At 35.0% G+C, this 21,846-nt stretch overlaps 1 protein-coding gene and 1 pseudogene across 4 annotated transcripts in view; both read right to left on the bottom strand.

The window, feature by feature from the left end:
- Syt7 (Synaptotagmin 7) overlaps positions 1 to 21,846 on the bottom strand; it is a 348,961-nt gene that overhangs the window by 105,603 nt on the left and 221,512 nt on the right. The window lies entirely within an intron of this gene.
- LOC135309991 (carboxypeptidase Q-like) lies at positions 15,927 to 16,581 on the bottom strand (annotated as a pseudogene).

Below are 21,846 nucleotides of genomic sequence, written 5' to 3'. Positions count from 1 at the left end.
TATGTTCGGGTGGAATCTTGCAAATCAATTTTGAAACAGATACCTTCAACCGATTGATCTAAAATTTTGTACACACATTTAGTTTGGATGACAATGCATTATTAGGATAGGCATGACCTGGCCTGGCGCACCAAGGAATGACTCCCGACGAGGGAACTCCTCAACGTTTTACTACACAGACAAGATTTTTTTGTCACGCATTGAATGCAAAAGATATCTATATACCCGTAATCTGATAATAATAATGACATTTTTGTAAAAAAAACTTATGTCTGTAATGTTATGTATTTAAGATTTGAATAGTTTTCGCGTAACAAAATTGTATAAATACTTATATATTGCAAAAAACTACCTTAAAGTACTTTAGTATTGCAACATCGAATAAAAACCCTTTCTGATTTTGTTTCACGCGATATTTTTAACAATAGGTCTCATATAAAATACAGTGTCATAAGAAATTTTTCACGTTCCGCAAGAAAAATTGTATAAACGGTTTATCTAGATAAAGTTGAGAATCATTTTATATGCAAATGGAGAAAATTCGAATATCGAAACATTTCATCATATGTTTTATGGTGTTTACAAGGTTATACTTGAATACCTTGTAAACAGATTAGTGTGCCACACAAATGTCCATTAAAATTTAAAAAAATATATGATTTCGTCCCGAAGTCGATCGGTGAGGAAAGGAAGGTGGATTTCCTGACAAAACTTGAAACATTGGTCACGTCGGGTGTTTTACCTTCTGAAGCATTGTTGAAGACTTACCTGCAAAGAAAAACATGGAATTAACTAAATCTATAAAAAAATATTGCGACCTACCTACAACTATGTAAAATATATTTTTATTTTAAGTTTTACAGGGTAAAAAATTAATATATACATTATGACGCCTCGACGATCATAGGAGAGAGATAAAAACTATAAACTTTATTTTCATTTCATCATGACATTATCAAAATCGTTATCTGATATATTTGAATCAATAATTGCATAATATATAAGTAAATATTCTCACAAAATTTGTGAGAATATTTACTTAGAACTAACAAGACAAGTCGGCAATCGTAGAAAAATTATGACGAAAATCAGTTTGGATTTTTTTGTGACCATGTTTGATAATCAATCACGCGAAATCTAGTCGACAGATTTTAATGAAAATTATTACACAATTAGAATATGATCTGGAATAGCCTATAGGGTAATTTTATCTCGAAATTTCCACGAGAGTGAAAGAGCATGTTATGGAAAATATTGCATAATGGAAGCAATTAAATAAAAACTTTGAAACAAGGAAAAGTTTATATTTACATCTCTTCCAAAAGACATAATCGTTTCGTTTCCTTTTATCTCCCAAAACAGCACACATATGAGTATCACCACTAGTTTATGACTTACAAAGAACAAACTAAACACATAAAACCCTATACAAAAGCAAGCTATACGCAGTCATAAGCCAAAGTAATAAAGTGGCCTATTCAGGATAGGATGGGCTATGAATGGAATGTAAAAAAACGGACGTAGTAAATGTTTCTCTTAGTCTCATGTTACTTTTTTTCTTCTTTTTAACGTTTAGCTAAATTTGTAAGGACGTAGGACCATAGAAAGCAACCGATCCATGCCTCGCCCTTATCATCCGGCCCTGCGAACTCTACTACATGCATAGTTAAGGATGAGCATCATGAAGGATCTGTATCCTTCGGTGGGCAGGTGGCAGGGCACAGGACAGGCCAATCAGTGCACTAGGTTTTGGGGAGAGACACCTAGGGTTGCCAAATTTTTTACCACATATCTATACTAATATTATAAAGAGGTAAGCGTTTGTGAGTTTGTATGTTTGAGACGGGTAATCTCCGAAACTATCGAACCGATTTCAAAAATTCTTTCACCTATATTTTATATAGGCTATATTTTATCATTATATTTTTTAAACAGATTATTTTAGAAAAAAATAGCTGTATTTCATTTTAATGTTTTTAACGAACACGGCAACGCGCGAACGCACGCACACACTTGCATGTGAGAATTATTCCGAAACTCCTTTAATTTTATTTTACTGCTTCGAAGCTGAGACTGAGCGCGCCCTCTAACTAAAGTTAATTTTTAAATAATATGTGTGAGCGTCTGAAAACGGTATTTTGTATACTTTATTATTGTTAAACAGTAAGAAGTATAATTTAGTGAAAAGCAGTATAACATTGTTTTTAGCGGTATAGTTGGGAACCATAGAGACACCACATTCACAAGCGGCGTCAGAGCAGCTAACAGTCACACGCAGGCAAAAAAAAAATGTGCTTTCGTCCTGAAAATGATATGGAACATACATCGTCTGTTACGGGACTATTCAAATGCAGCGCAGTTCAATTTAGGAACCTTTAATGAATCGCATTCATACTGAAAATTAAATCGATGGTACGAATTTGTGATACAGATCAGTTTAGGTCGTAAACTGGATCGCATTAAGAGATGATGGTAAGCCATCAGGCTATGTTTTCTTTGTTTCAGCCGACTTGGTGTCCGGAGCTTATTGATATGTCTCCACACTGTCATCGAACAGTTTGCCTAACTGGTGGATTTGGTATACATCGCTTTTTTCATTGCGGTAAACAAAAGCAGTCACACTAACTGCTCAATGTTCACGCATTCGCGTCGGCCTGTGTCTGAGTTCGACGACAGTGTGGCTTTTCCCACGGGAAGATTTCTTTTTTTGGGATAAAAGTTACACCTTATGTCCTTCTACATACTTCAAACTACATGGACGTAAAGACGTGGTTAAGTAGAAATTTCAAGAAAATTGGTTGAGTAGATAGAGCGTGAAGAGGTAACAAACAAACAAACTTGCTTTCGCATTTATCTACAATATTAGTTGGGATTTCCAGACATTATCGATTGGTATCACTATTAGTCAGAGGTATCCTATGCTTAAATCATACCCTCACTATCTAAACCTTCCTTTCAAAATACGATCATTGATCCCATGCGACTCTGAGTAAACTCTATCTTCAGAATATTAGGGCGGGTTCACAAGATAACGGCGCAGCTGAGCGATCAACACATTATGGATGAATACGAAGCGATAATGTGGAAGCTAAATGTAGATTATACTCGAGAAGGTTTAGTATGGGTTAAGTAAATGTAATATTCTTTTCATAGAACGTTGGAGCATAAATAGGTAGATAAAGCATTGATAAAAATATAATTTAGATAATTTGTTGTTACTTAATTGGAGGAAGTTAGGGGAGGCTTTTGCCCAGCAGTGGGACTTAATAAGTGTACTTTATTGTGTACTAACATTGTTATATTAATGAAAAAAATATATAAAATTATATTTAAAAAATGAAGCCCTTCTGGCATGATAGGGACCAACACTGTTTAAATGAGTTTCTTTCGGCATTTCTTCTCAGCGGTGGTCGTTTCGAAATGCTAGTAGTTTGTAGCTTTGGTAAATATTATTTAATTTAGAACATGACGTGAAAAATGTCTTTGAAGACCTAATTTCTGTATAAATGATTTGATTTTGATTTTGGATAGCACATTATATAAGCACATATAAATCACACATAAAATATTCAGGTAAGTATCAATTAACATTAAAATATATCCAGAAAATCGACATTCCCTCCTACAAATAACAAATGAACGCAGACTAAATTGGATTTCCCGCCGTAATACAATCAGTATGATGAATGTTGGCGCACGGATTCGAACCTGCTTACCTAAACAAATAGTGTGCTAAACGTGACTGTCGTTCAAGATATTGAGTTATGTTGGACACATTTATTTGAACTGTCATTTTTACTTTGTGGGTTACATCCTTATGGATTCAGCGTAACCTATAAATTTTGCAGATTCCACAATTTTAAGACAGCCTGACGACAATCCCTATAAGTAATGTCGTTGCCTACGAGCTGTCAAAGCTATAAATTAGTCTTTAGTATCAATATTTCATCTAATTTAATTTGGATATGTAGTTATTAAGTAATCTAATCTCTAAACATACACGAGCAATATAACTAGATAGATTATATTATAGAAAAATAAATATGTGGGCTCTTTATGAAACTAATAGACGTTAAAATATTTTTTTAAAGAAATTTTGTCTGAATGTCTGTATGTTCGTTCGCTTATAGTGCAAAAACTACTGGATGAAAATTGTTGTATAGCGGATGGTCTAACTTAAAATATGGTATTTTCATCGCGAGACGTTGCCTAGAAGGCAAGATTCTAACACGATTTAAACGCAGTCGGCACAGATATTTATTTATATTCATACTAGCTTTTGCCCGCGGCTTCGCTCGCGTGAATTTATCTGCGAAAGCGGAACAAACGATTTTCATACAAACTTTCACCACTCATTTGGGGGTCGATTTTTGAAAAAAAAAAGCCTATGTAGTAGCCTGTGTTTGAACGGGTCTTTAACTGCATGCATATCAAATTTCATCACAATTGGTCCAGCGGTTTAGCCGTCAAAGCGGAATAGACAGACAGACTTTCGCATTTATAATATTAATATGGATACATGAAACACTGACATGTCTACAATGTATCAACATATTAGTATGATTATATAAATTCGTGTTGCCCGTGTTTCGTTGGTGAATGTTCCCAGAAATTCCCACCATCAATCAGACGCGAAATAAATTCCAAAGTGACTTTTGGGAATCTTTTGGGAATCACTCGAACTGCGATGGAAAAGGTGAAAATTATCAATAATAACGTGAAACGTCACAATCAGAATATCTTTTGTTATTGAGCGCATGCATTACACAGGGCAATATTTTAATTTACTGCTCATTTTTTTACAATTACGCCAGTACCTACATGGAATACATAATAACAAATTCACAACCGGATTTCAGTGAAAGAATAACGTTAATTTCGTTTTTAAGATCTTTTTTTGCAGACACACAAACTTATAACACCCCTCGTTTTGTGTCGGGGTTTATAAACGGGAAAAACGCTCAGATAATCTAATTAAATGTTAATAAAAATTAAATAGGTACCTATTAAAATAACTATTGATCATTGAGGCATAAAAAGGTACAGATAGCCCTATGCCCTAAGGGTTTTCTTATTGGACTACTAAGGCGGCTTTTAATATAATAAAAACTTTGGGCAACGTTTTTTCGTGGAATTATTTAAGTTGTGAATCTATTTTCTTCTACAAAAGAGTTGACTAGGTATTGTTTTAAACAACTTTTGCAGTATAATTGTGGCCGTCAAAATGAAAAGGGACCTTATGGCGGTTGGCACTTAGGCCTATATTGTCGTTGTTCCAATACAAAACAACGGCAATAATGGTGTAAGTGCCGGGCGCCATAAGGTCCCTTTTGATTTGGACGGCCACAATTATTTATAAATGTTGCTTTTAAAAAAAAACAAGTCAGGTTGTCCTGGGTTCGATTCCTCGCTTAGGTAAATATTTGTAGTACCAGTCACACATATATTGCATTCGAGACATATATTTCCAAGAGTCATACTCTTCGAAACGCGGGCTTCAAAAAGTAAATTTGGCTGTGATTTTATGACAGCTTGGCTGACGTTAACACTCTTTGGTATTGCTGTTGTTGTCTATTAGCCAAGGATTTTTAACCTCGCGACGATATGAAGTAGTTCAATTCTAGGGCGCGAACCACACGCCAGAGTAATTGTATTTTCCCTGTATCCACGTATTCCAGTTCTAACTGGATTTTTCCATCTCACGTAAGTAATTCATTGTCTAGGCGGTTACAGAAAGCAATTTCTGCGTTACATTGTTTTGTATGGTCGTCTGTCAGATGTAGCAGGTTTATGAGAATAATGTTGATACGTAACGTTTATCGCAATAAAAGGATATATATATTCTTAACTGACTGATGCCCGCGACTCCGCTTGCGAAACGCAGCCTGTATTTAGTAAAATTCTTTATGCATACGAAATTATCGATCGAAATGCATCGAAAAATGATAAGATTTGTATTTTATAAACTTTTTGCAGATTAAACGGATTTGAAAGTCTAAATTTTCTTTGCAGATTGATTTAAATATACAATTCAAATGACAGCGGAATTTTTAAAATTAATTCTACACAGTTTTTAATTGAAAACATACAAAGTGATTTTATTTACCGCGATGAAAAACCAGCAATGTATTCTGAATCCGCTAAAGTTTGGCAAACTGTTCGACGACAGTGTGGAGCCGATATGTGAAATAAGACGAAGTATAATAAAGTCTACTATCATTATATAACAATGCTAAAATAAATAATTCACACTAAACACGAAAAAACTGCAAAGTAATTAAAGTTCCAAAATAAAATATTTTCAAAAATACATTCTTGACACTGATTACATCATGGACCGGATATGAGTCGGGACCGGAAGAAGATGGCGGCGGACGGAAATACACAAGTCAAAATATTACGTGGCTGTTAGTTTAGGAATTGTTGGGTATATTGCCGAGCTTTCTGATTAAATATTTATATGGAGAGATATATCGATTTAAAAAATATATATTTTAATAATGTGCTGTGCCCGATATGTGTGGACGAGATGGTCGGATGACATCAAAAAATTCGACAAAGAACGAAAAAGAGAATGCAAAGTATAGAAATGCGTGGCTTTTGCTCAGCTGTGGGACTTAGCATAAAAAAATTCAGTGCACTGAAACTTTGCCTTTATTTTACTATATGTCTTTCTCTGTTTAAAATTATCTTCAACATTTCATACATTTAATATCACGTATGAGTCTTCGAAATTGAAAGTTTTCTTTTGTATACTTTATTCCAGGCTTTGCACAGCCATTAATGCAGCTGGAAACACGCGAATATGAAAGAGATACGTGTTTTTAAAGTGTGTAAGGGATATAGGTTAGAATTGGATGGGATATTTTTTGAAATACTAAACAGATTTCTAAAATTCTTTCACCAAAGCAGCTATATTAGATTTTAAACATAATATTTCCACTGGGGCGAGGCGGGACGAATCCAATTCTTGATATATACGAAGAAGTTGTCAGACTTCAAGATAAACTGGTAATTCCTTATTCATGACATCGAAGGGTGCTCCACTCATTGAATTATAACATTTCCTGTTTCTGTCCGTCCATCTTTAAATAAATAAATAAATATATTTGGACAAATTACACAGATTGAGCAAGCCCCAAAGTAAGTTCTAGACTTGTGTTTTGGGATACTAACTCATAGATAAACATCCAAGACCCGGGCCAATCATAAAAAGATCATTTCCCATCATGACCCGACCGGGTCGATCGAACGCGGGACCTCTCGGTTCAGAGGTACTACTTTACCACTGCGCCACTGAGGTCGACGAAATTTTTGATGTTCAGTTTATTAAGTTCACGTAGCAGTAATTGCTATAGCTTATAGTCCTACCTTTACTACAAAGAAAACGATTTTAATAAGAAATATATTAGTCACAATCAGCCTACCCTTATCCCATTTATGTAGGGTGGGTTCGGTCATCTCGTCACAATCTCTGACTTTCATTTCTCGGTGAGCAATGTACTATTGTTTCCACCGCTGATATTTAGAAAAAAATGCGTTTTTCTGCGCATGATAACATTAACGTCAAAGTTGCAACCGACTCTCAATAGATTCAGGTCAAGATAGCTTAAATTAAACTAAAATTAATTACTATTGTATCAAATTGATATTCCGCTTGCCAAGAGGCAAAGTTTAATGTAATAGTCGACAATCTGACGAGAGACCACCGTGGCTGGAACTTGGCAACTTTGCAAAATGTCGCGTTAGATTGTTGGCAAGTAATTGTATGCATATAACATTAACTTTACCCACGTACCTTTTGTTATACCCGTGTGAGAGACAGTGTATTTTACGAGACAATTTTAATGTGCTGTAAGTTTGTGGTCTTTTGCAAAAAATTTATAAATCAAATCAAAAATTATTTATTTTCTATACAATCTTAACATGGTATAATCTAGATAGGTATGTTACATTGTACATAGGTTTCAATAAAACACGACTATGGTGCCTGAACTAAGCAGAGCCTGTATCTCAGTACACCAGCCTGTATAAGAATGTAATTTAAAATTTGACGTATAAAAGTGCCTGTGAAGGTCTAATTTCTGAATGAGTGGAGTCTGGGAGCGATAAAAAAATAAGTTTTTTTTTTACAAAGATGATTTTTGACACAAGCTTTTATTGTGGTCCGGTAACACCACCGGTAACGTCCGGTAACGTCACCGCAGCCTATCAATTGTAAATGTGTGAAGTTTCGACGTACATCAACACATATCAGTGTCAAACCCTATATATGGAACGTACTGCGTCGTCGCAATGGAGCACGACTATGCGATGGGACGCGCCCTTAGCTAAAAATTCGGTTGAAATTGCGCATGACTTGAATAGAAATATTACGTGTGCGCCGCGCGCTTATTTATAGCTGTTAAGATAAGATTCCCTGTCAGAATATACATTTTTTCTTGTGAATGTTGTCTAGAAAATGATGTTTACACGTTGGTAGGGTCAAGGTAAACACCATTCACTATTGAAGATGAGGAGAGGGATAATATAATAATGATAAAATATATCTTGTGGATCTTCTTAGCGTTTCGATGGTAAACACTAAATTGTTGCGGCTCAGAAATTAGCCACCCTAATCGCGCTGTCGGTGGCAGCCATTAGGTCCTCCTGCATGGATTTATTTACCATCGTGGTGAAAGGATGGCTAATTCTATAGTTTGACTGGAAGAAATCCCTTCATGGGATAAGTTTGCCATTTGTATAACACGATTCGTATTGAGTTTTGTCATAAACATTTTTCAACTGGAACATTTTTTGAACGCGATAACTGTTTACTCAGTTCTTGTGTAATATATTTTTTTAATTCCCCATGTAATTCAACTTTTTTATTTTTTTTTATTATACACAATAAATTTTTAATTATGCCATGTGAGTAGTTAAAATTAAATATTATCGTTTATCACCAAAGACATTCAGGTTTGCGTTTGTCCCAAAATATCAATGAGTTTTAGGACGCAGTTTGAAACTACAATTATTCCAATTCATAGTTTATCGTGTTCTCTCGCTCTCGCGTGCAATGGCATACGTAAAAAATAAATAAAAAAGAATTGCCAGAATTTATCAATGAAAATCGACTTTGTGTGAACCGCTGCACTGAGCCTACCTTTACTATGAAGCGTAGTAGTCAGGTGGCACACTCGTAAGTATTATAATCAATTATTATAGATTTTAATGGATAAATTTTGGATTTCGATTTTCTGATGATTTTGGCATAAATATAAGTTAATATTTTGTACATGTCTGTTAGTTGCCTCAATAATGATAGATAAAAATAAATAAAAACTTTTTTACAAATATGAGGTTAAACCTACGAAGCTAATGTATTTTTTGGCCCGGCCCAAAACACACCCTAGTTTAATATTCCAGAAGCGACACCCTAATTGATTCGCTCGTTAGTAGCTCTGTAATATGGAGGTACAAACAAACACATTTTATCACTGAGGGAGTTGCACGAACTGCTTGTTTATTGTAAGGTATATATATAGTGGTGATCAGATGGCATTGTTTGAGTCTCGGAAAGCGATGGACGAGACTGGCACAGGACCGAAAAAAGTGGCGTAAAAAATACCCAGGCCTATACCCCGCTGTGGGTTGATGTAGGCTGAAAAATATGATCATCATCTTCATATCGAGTGTGTTATTCCTAACTCTGGTGTCATATTTCATTCAACTCGCCTAAAGGCATCTGACATGACTTTTACGACTATTCACCGCCATCTAGTGACAGGTAATCGCATACACACTAGTGAACTAAACTGTCCACCAGTGTGCAGGTTTCCTCACGATGTTTTTCTTCAGGGGAAGCAAGTGGTGGTCTATGCAAACTACAAAGATTGGTATACAAACTCATGTGGCACGAGGATACGAACATGAATGTTCTTAAAACCATGACGTTTCAGAGCCGCAACAAAATAAAAAAAATAATATTCGCGGTCTAAGGGTGAGTTAGACTCGTGCACCGAAGGTTCCGTAAAATTTGTTTTATTTTTTTTTTATGTCGTTCAACGAGCGAGAAGGTCGCCCTATAAATATTTACTTTCACAGATTGTTTATTATTTATATTTAAAGTCAAAGTTAAAACATTTATTCAGAAATTAAACTTCTACAGGTACTTTTTAACATACAAATTTATTTATCTGTTTAAATTATATTAGTATTCAAAAAGCAACAAACTACAGGCATTTCGGAACGACCACTGCCGAGAAGAAATGCCGTAATAAACTCATTTAAACAGTTTTGGTCCCTATCAGGCCAGATGTTGTACTTCGATTAACCGAAAGAGATCTAAGAGCTCCTACAGTAACCTCCAGTAGGTTGCACCAGTCAACTTTGACGTTACTTTTAACCTGCACAGAAAAACGCAATTAATTTTGTCTAAACGACGGTGGCGCGCGATGACTGATGCAACTCTCCGTGCAGGGTTCCATTTTCAAATTATGAGGTGCGGAACCCTAATAGAAAATTAATTCAGCCCACGTTTATAATTTGGGATTTTAATAAAAAATCTCGTTATTTCGCATCGACGTAACTTTGTTTACGCCATTTTGAAATTCTGGTCGCGGTTTCGGGTTTGATTAAGTGACAGTTCGGATAATAATGTAGACGTCTTATAAAAATCGTCGTGTTATTTGCATAACATATTTATTTATTGGGAATACTAGCTGTTGCCCGTGGCATCGTCTGCAGTAGAAATTAGCTTAAATCACGGTGATAATATTGGTCACTCTCCAACTATATCCACATAAATTTTGAGACCAAATTAAATATACACCAATATACCATACAAGTTCCCTATAGTATTAAGTTTTACTTTATTTTTATTTGAAACTTTTTTGTTGTTATAATTACGGCATCCGCGGAAGACCAGCGCCGAGGCTCTCAGCACGGCGTATGCTGAGCGGAGACCATTTTGTTTCAACACTACAAATAAAAACAAATGTAATAACATTTGTTTTTATTTGTAATGTGATGTATGTTTGAGAAAATAGACGTTTCATTCTTTCTTTCTTACATAAAAAACCTTAGGGCAAACCCAAGAAGTGCTGGCTTTATGTCGTCTATCATGATTTGCGTGACAATGGTCTGACTGCTGCAGCTAAGGATGATGAAGACGAGTGTAGGAGAAAAGTCTGAAAGCGGACCCTGGGCTCCGACGCTCAATGGTTGCGGAAACAACTGGGAAAAAATTGAAAAAAGGTTAATTATTTCTCTGTTTCTTTCAAAATAGCCTTAAAATTTTGAAGATTTAACTTTGACTTTACAAGCCGCCGTGACGTCTGTCCTCCTTGGAAATACTATTGTTGCCCATTAGTCACATAGGCCTTTAGATTAGATTACACCAATCAACTTTGACGTTAACTTTAACTTGCGCAGAAAAACACACAAACGCAGGTCAAAGTTGACTGGTGAAGCCCAACTATTAGTTTCCTCAAACGCAATTTATAGTAGAATATTAAAGCTATTTTCAGCCAGTACTCTTTGTAGCTTTTATTCGAAAAAGCTAAAGGAAACTTATCATTCGTTTAAAGTTCTTGGGGCTGTTACAATTTATCGTTCTGTTTTTGACGTTGTATTATGGATAGCTTTGAAACTACACACATATAATAGCTGTAGAAATGACTATTTGACCAATAAAGTTAAGAGAAAAGGATTTCATATATTCAATTTAAATTATTTGTTGCTTTTTACAATGTACAGTAAGGTAATTCAGTAACTTAGTAACCTCAGTCATTACAATGTAGGCACAATGTAAATCCCGTCGGGCATTGCAATTTATAATACAAATTAGATTAAAATTAAGACTATCAAATTATAAGTCAATGAATTACAAAATTTAAAATATCAAAATAAAATATCAGGAACAGTAACCTGACTATATATATTTTCAATGTTTCATGATGGAAAATGATCTTTTTCTGATTGGCCCGGGTCTTGGATGTTTATCTATATATGTATATGTTATAAAATATAGTATCGTTGAGTTAGTATCCCATAACACAAGTCTCTAACTTACTTTGGGGCTAGCTCAATCTGTGTAATTTGTCCTTATATATTTATTTTATTTAATGTCAAAAAATTAAGCCTTTATAGGCACATGTCTAATTCAGAATCAAATAATAGGTACTTATCGAAGCTATGAACTAGCATTTCGGAAGAACTATTAAAATAACGTCGAAAGAAACTCTCATGCGATATAAAAGTGTGGTTAAAGACCCGAATCGGACATTTGCCGAGTAAATTCTGCAATAGTGAATGATTTATTAATAAACTAGATGTTGCCCGCGGCTTCGCCCACGTTAATTTCCACGGGAACAGTTATTTTTCCGGGATGAAAGGTACCTACCCTATGTCCTTCTACATACTTCATATGTACAAAATTTGAAGAAGATTGGTTTAGTAGATAGAGCGTTAAGAGGCAACAAACAAATAAACAATCAAACTTACTTTAGCATTTATATTATCAGTAGCATTATAGTATTAGGAAGTTAGGATTAGGATACAAATAAAATTTACTTATAATGTTATAAGAAAATATCAAAATATGTAACTGAAAATAAAAAACTTAAAATGGAACGTTTAAAACCACAAATACCACAAATATACTTAGGTCCCGTTTTATGTATGGAACCGGAAATGAGCGCAGGAGCGGGGGGAGGGGGCAAAGATTGGCGGCGTCCGGTAACGACCCGCTATTTCCGTTCGGAATATTTTACTGAGCTACGATATTTTATCTCGCGTCTCAGTTTAAATTTCGAATCTGATTAGTTTTGTGGCCAGTGTTATAAGATTTGTTATCTTTTAAATATCCTATTTGGAATTTCTTTATCTCAGTCAGTCCATAAAAAATATTATTTCACGATTAGAAATGTGCCAGCTGCATCTCTCGCGCGATTTCAAATCAAATTTTCAAATTTGGAAAACCATCATCATCATCTCAGTACTTTCTTGCACAAACAAACCTTAACAGCTGATAAAATGTAATGGGTGTTTTTTTACGCGATCCCTGGGCTTCGTGGCGACACAGCTCCGAATGTATTCGTGAACATATGACGACGACAGAGATCACTTCTGCCCAGCAGTGGGTTCTCCCTTTTCTATTTTCAACCACTTCCTCGCCAGTTTTCAGCCTACAGAAGTACCTACCAAGTATAAAATTAATTTCATCACCGACCGTGTAAATAATGATTTGAAATTCAAAATGGCGGTCGGGTTTCGAGGGCGGGAAGTTACTTTCGCTATAATCGCAAACTTAATTACTCGGAAGCCGCGATCACTGGCTCTGTGAGTATGAAAGTTACTTGATAACGATGAAACTGTTATGCCGGCTCCACACTGTTGTCGAACAGTTCGCCAACCGGCATAAATTGCCTGTTTTTCATTGCGGTAAATAAAAGTACGCAACATACTAACTACGCAAATATTCACGCATTCGCGTCGGCATGTGTCTGAGTTCGGCGACAGTGTGGAGTTGGCATTAGAGTAATATTGTTTTTTGGAACTCGATTATGAGTATGTACGCTATTGTAAATGGGAATTTTGGGAAACTATGTTTCTTTTCCATGCTGGAAGCGAAGGAAAAGTATAGAATGTTCCAGCTATTATCTACTATCATAAACATTTGAGCGATCCGGAGCGTGTTGTGTCCGTTTCTGTGTTTATGTCCGCGTAACAGCACTAAGTGCTTACTGTGGGGCGTTGAGTATTGTACATTTATTATACTCAACCCGTGCAGACTGTAAAAGACAATAAAAACCTGTAAACCGGAGGTACTGTATCTCATAGCTGTGGCGATAGGCTAGCAACTTATCACTATAAATTGAATCTCAATTCCACTAATAAGCTAAATGTGGCCATCGAGTAACCCAACACTTGGCTCTGTCTGCCCCGTAAGGGATAAAGACGTGACACTAAGACTTTATGTTTGTAAATACTCAAGAATGATATGCGTGACAATGGTCTGACAGCTAGCAATGCCGACGACCGTGCGAACTGGAGACGAAAAAGTCGGAAAGCGGTCCCTGGGCTCAGATGCTCAATGCCTGCGGAAGGAACTGAGAAAACGCTCATATGAGTGCTAAGGAAACTATATGTTTGTGTGTACATCTTTTGTTTCTGGCGTTTCAATTTGTGAGGATGTGCAAAAGCATTGTTCGTTTTGTCTGTGTATCAGATGTACAAAAGTAATAAAATTATATCTTTCTCTTGGGTAAATTTATCTCTCCACTTTTGGGTATAAAGATAAGGTATATTATTACGTAAATCTATTAATTTATTAAAGGGTACATCAAATTAACTACTTAATTTGCTTTAAAAACTTTTGGAGCTTTCTTCTCTTGAATTTTCATGTCTGATTAATTTTTTAAATAGATAGATATAGATTTAAATTTTGTAACCCATTATTCTATCTAATTTTTCGCGTGCCTACGTGCATTAGGAGCTGTAACGTTGCGGATACCGAATTCCTCGTAAAAAATAAAAAAGTTTAAATTTCTAAGATGTCATAAACTAACAACCGACCGAATGCCTGACGTCAACCTCATTAGAAATGCTATTGTTGCTATCAGCTGCCAAGACTATATGTCCCTTGATCGCCTCGTACCACACATGAGGATATAAAATAGACCTGTTCTAAGGCGAAACCATGTCTCGCTATGTTTATCCTCATTTATCCAGGGCCGGCAACGCACGTATAATACCCCTGATATTGCAGTATCCATAGGCTGTGGTGACCACTTGCCATCATGTCTGTTTTCTTGCTTAGCACTATAAAAATACATACACTCCTATTTCTATATAGTTACCTCACATATAATAAAAGAAGGTTTTTAATTATCTTTCCTTTGTGACGCGATTAGTTTGGAAAGTGTCAAAGAAATTCTAATTAAAGCTAAATGTTATTGGCGGTATTAGAACACAGCTAACAGCAAGAATCTAATCCAATCTTGCCTACCACACTATGAATTCTTCAAAAATATACCCTATTTTTTTTAAAGAATATAAAAATACTTATATATACAAAAAAAATATTTGTGGCGTTCCAAGCAATAGGGTAAATTCTAGTTTTCGAGATATTTTAGAATTTGTGAATAAATGTGGAAAATTGGCATTTTGCAATTTTAATTGATTTTAACATGCTAAGGGCTACGTTTTCATACAATAAACTATATTTAGTATCTACAACTCTAGTTTAACAATGTCTGTTTCTCAACAATTTGATTTTTGTAAGTGTGAATTTTGAACATTTTTCCCTAATAAATAGCGAATAAAGTTAATTGTTTTTTATTCCATAATGATTAACCAACTATTTAACTATCTGAATACAACCTTAACTCAATACCAATCAAGCGGTACCTAAACGCTTGGAACACCACATTATTAACAAAAAGAGGGGTGTTATAAGTTTGACCGCTAAGTGTGTCTGTCTGTCTGTGAACGTGGTGCGGTTTTTTTTTTATTTGATAGCAAATTTTTATGCGGTGGTTCTTAGATATGTTTGATAAAAATCGGTTCAGCCGTTCAAAAGTTTTAGCGAAACGAATATTAAAAAAGTTTTTTAATTTGTCTAACAAATAACCCAATCTCATTTCTTCAAAACAAATAGGCCCTATCGGTGCTAATCAAATTGGTGCGCAGAACGGCGTACTACAAAGATAATTTTATTCATTTCATTTCCGCTTCCAAATAAAAACTTGGGAGGTAAATAGGACCAGCCAACAAAAACGGAAAACAAATCAAAGTTACGGATTGTTTTTAATTAAAACTAAGTTCGAAGCATTGAAGATTCCAAAGCAGTTTATTTAACTGAGAAGTAAATAGGATCTAGTTTCTGAGATAGCACTGATTTTGCTTTTGATTTTTAAAGTGAAAACTATTTATTTATACTATTACCGAGGTATACCAACAGAAAGATCAGCAATTACATATGCTACCGCTGTCCAAAACGCAGCTCCCAAATTTAATTCATGTGCGTCTTCAACAGTCATTGTGTCTCCGTCAGTATGATGAAACCAGAAGTGTCTCTCATTGGCATTATATAGACTTGCCCCAGGAATTTCAGTATTAACAAGAACTGATATATCAGATCCAGGACTCACAGATTCTATCAAAGTCGATGCATTGATTGATTCAAATAGTTTAAGGATTTCTGCGACGATACAACGAGTAGCCTGATTTCCTGCTACCTCCAAGCCGAGCGGAGCGGAGGTACCTTCATCAGACTCCATTATGAAATTAATTTTGTCGTTTTCATTTCTATGTTTTTCTTTATAAGCGTAGGCACCTATTAGATCTAATTCTTCGGCGGTCCAAATATAGAACGGATAGTTCTTTTCGGTCGAAGATTCAAGCGATGACAGGCACGGCCCAACTAACAAATAGGTCTCCGCCATCGTCCATAGCCCATGAACCGACATCCCAGCTGTCAATGTGACCAGAAACAATTACAAGCTTATCAGGGTACTGTGTTCCTTTATAATCAATCAAAGTGTTTCGTGATGTTTTGGTATCATAAGTTGATTGCATTTGTATGTTCAACACAATTTTTCACCTCGTTTATATAATCTACTATTAGTTATATAATACTAATTAGAACCGCGTCTTAGGTAAAAAATATCAAACCCGCGTCAGGACACAAATTCGTAAGACGTCAAAAATGCACAACGTTAATATTCAAGTTTTCACTAGTGCCGGCACTCCCGGAGTGCAACCTGTTTTTTTAAAGGTTCCGTATAGTAGAAGGTAAAATATTACTTCGTTGTCTATCTGTCGATCAAGACCCTTTCATCAAGTATAGAGGTTAAAATTAAAATAATATAAGATGATTCTCTCGGAATTTCAAAGCTAAGTTAGATTTTTTTCGCTATTTGCAAAAGTTGGTATTTGCGATAACAAAATAGGAAACTTTTATTTAAAACCAGTTTTTGGAAGATAAAATATAACAATTTTCTTTCAATTCAGTTTTGGATTTCTGTTGGCCGACAATTTTATATATAAGCCAAACTGTCACATTTCTATCAAAGGCGTGCCTTGCAGCACTGGTAAAAAATATCATTTTTTTCTAATAAATTATATTATTGAAGTGGTGGTGGTGTAATGGTTAAGACGCCTGTGGATCAAAAGTTCCCAGGTTCGAATCCTACCCATGGCACATGAGTTTTTATACGAATCTGACTCATATATTATAGTAGTTTTCATCGACCACCACTTGCTTCCGGTGAAGGAAAACATCATAAAGAAACCTGCACACTGGTTGATTATTAGTATTAACTTGTGCGTGAAATGGAGAAGGCAATGGCAAACCACCCATTAATAATACCAAGAAAGTTGTTGTGTGTGTTTCATTCCACATAATGACCACGACCCTCACCCATGAGGAACGACTATGAAGAGATGAATGTAATATATAATAAAATAAAATGTTTTTAGACATTTTTGAAATGGTTATAACTACTTCAATTGAAAAAAAAAACATTTAAACGACACAAAGTAGCAAAATTGTTCTCCTTGATTGAAATTCATGTCAGAAATAACATAATCCGATCAGAATACGTCTGTTTTGGCAATTCCACAACAGTTCTATTGTACGAACAATAAGTACTTATCGGGAGTCCTGAATTCGAGAGCTTCCGATGCAAATCAAGATACGAAATTTACAAAAGGAAAACTTCAAAGGCCCTAGTACTGAGCCTTGCGGTAAACCGCTATGAAATTTGCCATTATATCTTGAAATATTATTGTTTTATAAAGTAATTGGTCTTTATTTTGTATTTCTTCAATGTCAGATTATATTTTCTCAATTTATAAAAAGACATGTGTAGTCTGTATCTAATCAAAATAAGGTATTAAGTGATTTATATATCATAATTAAATTTTGTTTATGTTTTGATTTCATCAAAACGATATGGTGGCGTTTAGTTCCCGCCCTAAAATAGAATCACTCCATATCGACCTGTAAATATCGTACCAAACGACCAAATGATACAAAATCTTAATAGATTATTGTACATATAATAGCATTCTCAAAGAGAGCTGTTGGTAGTCAAATATTCAAAGCTAAATTTTGTTTAAAAGTTTATATTTCTCACGGATCTCGGACTATGGGCATCAAAGCCTAGATGCATCCAAAGACACACGAGAATGTGGCAGAGACTTTGCCATATAAGTATCGGTATTCACTAGTTTTGAATTCCAAGCAAACTATATGCTAGAATCCCAAAATTCCCACGAGAGCGAAGCCATCGGGCATCACTAGTGAAATAATAATAATACAAATCATAAACCCATAATCCAATCATAAGAAGTAAACAATGAAGCCTTCAATACAATGGAAGATAAATGGCAAATTAACCTGACAGTCTGAAGGCGCCGGAAATGAACGCGGCAAGATGGCGGCGCGTCCGGTCGGTCGTTAGAGCAATTATTTTGTTTGTTTGTACCGTTTAGATTTAGGTTAGCTCTGATTTTAGATTGGACAACGCTCAGCTAATGAGTTTAGTTAAAATCTACACTTATAAATGCGAAAGTTTGTCTACTATGCTTTCAGTATTAAACCTCTAGACTGATATTGATGAAATTTGGAACAGATATAGTTAATTATCAGAGTTCAAATATAACCTATATTTCAAATATAACCGCGGGTAACATCTAGTTTTAAATATAAAAAGGAAGTTTTTCGAAGTTTGTAGGCCGTAATCTTCGGAACTACATACAGATTTCCAAATATCTATAACCTACTGGTTATAGATATTTGGTTAGGTTTCCTACTGGAAGCTGCATAATTCTTGATTGATGTACCATACATCAATCAAGAATTATCATGACGACAGTGCTTTTTTTCTCCCACGCGGTCGATGCACCGATTTACTATTTACAATTTCATACTAAACAAGCTTATTAGTTAGAAAAAAAACCCGGACTTTCAATATTCATTTCGCCACAACTTTTGAACGGCTGAACCGATTTTCATGAAACATGGCTAAGAACACTCGGAATATAATTATCTATGACACAAAAAAATCTAAAAGAAATTCGATCCATCCGTTTGGGAGCTGCCATGCCACAGATACATGTACTTAAACTTATAACACTGGATTAAAAAGCTGACGAATGTATACTTAAATGGCAAATATGGCAAATATGTACCGATTTTTATTAATCAAAAAATGCTATAACGTTAGAAAGATCGAGAAGCAGCGTTCGAAGAGACGCGAAAGGGAGAGAGGACCATACGGTCATACGATACGAAATTAAACTGTATGAATTATGCACATTGAAATTATCTTTTTACGGCTAGAACGACAGAAAACGGTAGTGAATGAAATATGAATTATGAAACAACGAAGCGAGGTGAATGAAAAGAACAATATTATGGTGATTCGAAATCAATTGTTTCAAATGTCTTATTTAAATGTTTCAACAAAAAATGTTTATATTTTTTATATCTATATTTATATTATTTATATTAATTGAGTTTATATTTTAATTACATCGAACACAAGATAAAATGTACGTTCGCGGTGTTCACAATTTACAGAGGTAATAAATGTCGCAAGAATGATTTGTGGACGAGCTCTCACCGTTCCGCTATACCCAAAATATTTTATATTTAGCTGATATTTTTCAACGATGCAATATATTTATTCCATTTTGAGTGATGGGAACAAGATTGTACATAACTTATGTTATGGTGAAAATCATACAAAAATCCGTCTTCTCACAGACGCTACAGGCTTCTTTTTATAATATGTAAGGATTTATTTATTTATATATTTAACAAAAAATAGAAATAAAGAAAAATATATAAAGAACAAGAAAATTAAACTTACTTCAAAAATAAAACTAAAGTATATAAAATTAATTGAAATTAAAAGTTAACCCTAATTCGCCATTGTAAATATGAAACTGTACCCAGTTGAAAGTACCTACAGATGATTGACTGGCTATATTATAGCTCGACAACCAAACTAAAACAACACACAAGCGTGTGGTTCCGCCCTATTCATATCCTATTCGTTCTGCACTATTTCATATCCTCCCGTGGGTATTGTTCGTGGCGATTGAGAAATAAGCTACAATAGAATTCCCAAGAAGAGTTGACTTTAAGCAGGCGGCCATTTTGTAAAGAGAGGAATTTATAATATATTTAGGTTTAATTTTTGCGCTGACCCCGGCGGGCGTCACATCGTCATAGCCCCGAATGCAACTCGGAAGATGGAAGAGACAGAAAAATCACTTTTGAAAATTTTTGAGTTAGTTTGTTGAGAAAAAAGGAGTTGAACAATTGTGTCAATCGCGAAAAACGCGCGAAAATCAGGGAGGCACAAATAATACATCTTGTAAAATTAAGGTAAGTATTTAAATTGTAAAATGTATAATGGCCGACTCCAAAGTTACTGGCATAATCTCATCGGCTAGGTGAATTTCCCCAGTATTTTGAACGCCGGCGTCGCTGTGGGCTAACGTTTGTGTTTATTTTACCATACACAGTAATCAATTTGAGTATCCTATTTTATAAATAAGTAAAGTATGATGTATATGATTTTATAAATGTTTCATTGAAATAAAATGATTCTTTATTTAAAAAAGATGTGCGACACTAATGGAACGCTACATGCCGCGTTCGTGAAATTCACCCTAGGATAGAGCTGGCGGTTTCCAATCGGCTAAACACATTATGCAAACATAACATAACATTGCAAGCTAAAATCGATCAAATTCTTTTTCAAATAAAAAAGAAAATAGATCACAATCGGTTCAGCTGTTTGGCTGCTACGATACCACGGACAGACATACACAGATACATTATACTTGTAACTGCCATTATAACTTATATATATATTCTAATACAGTCGGGGGTTAAAAATAGTAGAGTTGAATTTATATGTAAAGCAGTATGCTTGTCCATATAAATTCTAAATTCCGTCTTATCTCAGAAACTTTTGCTACAATCCCGTGTTTACATAAATACCACTCCTTCGGGAACTTATTTTTATAAAAACTTTGAAGCTTCCAAATTTTTTTTATTTAAATTCTGTTGTTACTTACAGTCTCAAAGTTTTTCTTTTTTAGGAAAATTAATTGCAACCTTATCCGTCCTAAGTGAGCGACAAAAACTACTAGGCAGCGACACGCAACACCACATGTGTCAGTATCAAATGAATGAAGAATGAATGTCCGGTGAAGGAAAACATCGTGAGGAAACCTGCACACTGGTTGATTATTAACTTGTGTGTGAAATGGAGAAGGCTACGGTAAACCACTCCATTACTAATGCCAAAAAAGTTATGTGTGTTTAATTCCACGTAATGACCACGACCCTCAGCCACGAGGACTAGAAGTGGCCATGAAGAGATCAAATGAATGAATTTGTAAATTTATTCCTTAGTTTATGTTTTCCCCCGTGGGAAATGGGTGTGATAATATTATGTATGTATTTTTTTAAATAGTATAGTGGGCAAACGAGCATGCATGTCGTCTGATGGTAAACAAACACCGCAGCACATGGACACCGGTAACCGGTCACCGGTATTTATACAATACAAAATCTTTTATACATATATTAAAGGTATGCATTCAAAAATGTAGGTATTTTGCATAGTTCCGTGTATATAATAAATATAAATAGATGAGAAAAAAAACTAAACGCAACCTTATTTATTTGTGACTCATGTTGTAATCGTGCACAGTGCCACATAGCAACATGAAACATTCTGTTTCTTACCTAGGACGCCAAGAAAGATGGGATTTCAAGGAAAAGCTCAGAAATGTTTCCCTAGGAGTTAATGTTAAAGTGGACCGATGGGAATA

This window comes from Plodia interpunctella, chromosome 28 (assembly GCF_027563975.2).
Source record: "Plodia interpunctella isolate USDA-ARS_2022_Savannah chromosome 28, ilPloInte3.2, whole genome shotgun sequence".
NCBI lineage: Eukaryota > Metazoa > Arthropoda > Insecta > Lepidoptera > Pyralidae > Plodia > Plodia interpunctella.
This window is presented reverse-complemented; position numbering and strand designations above follow the sequence as displayed.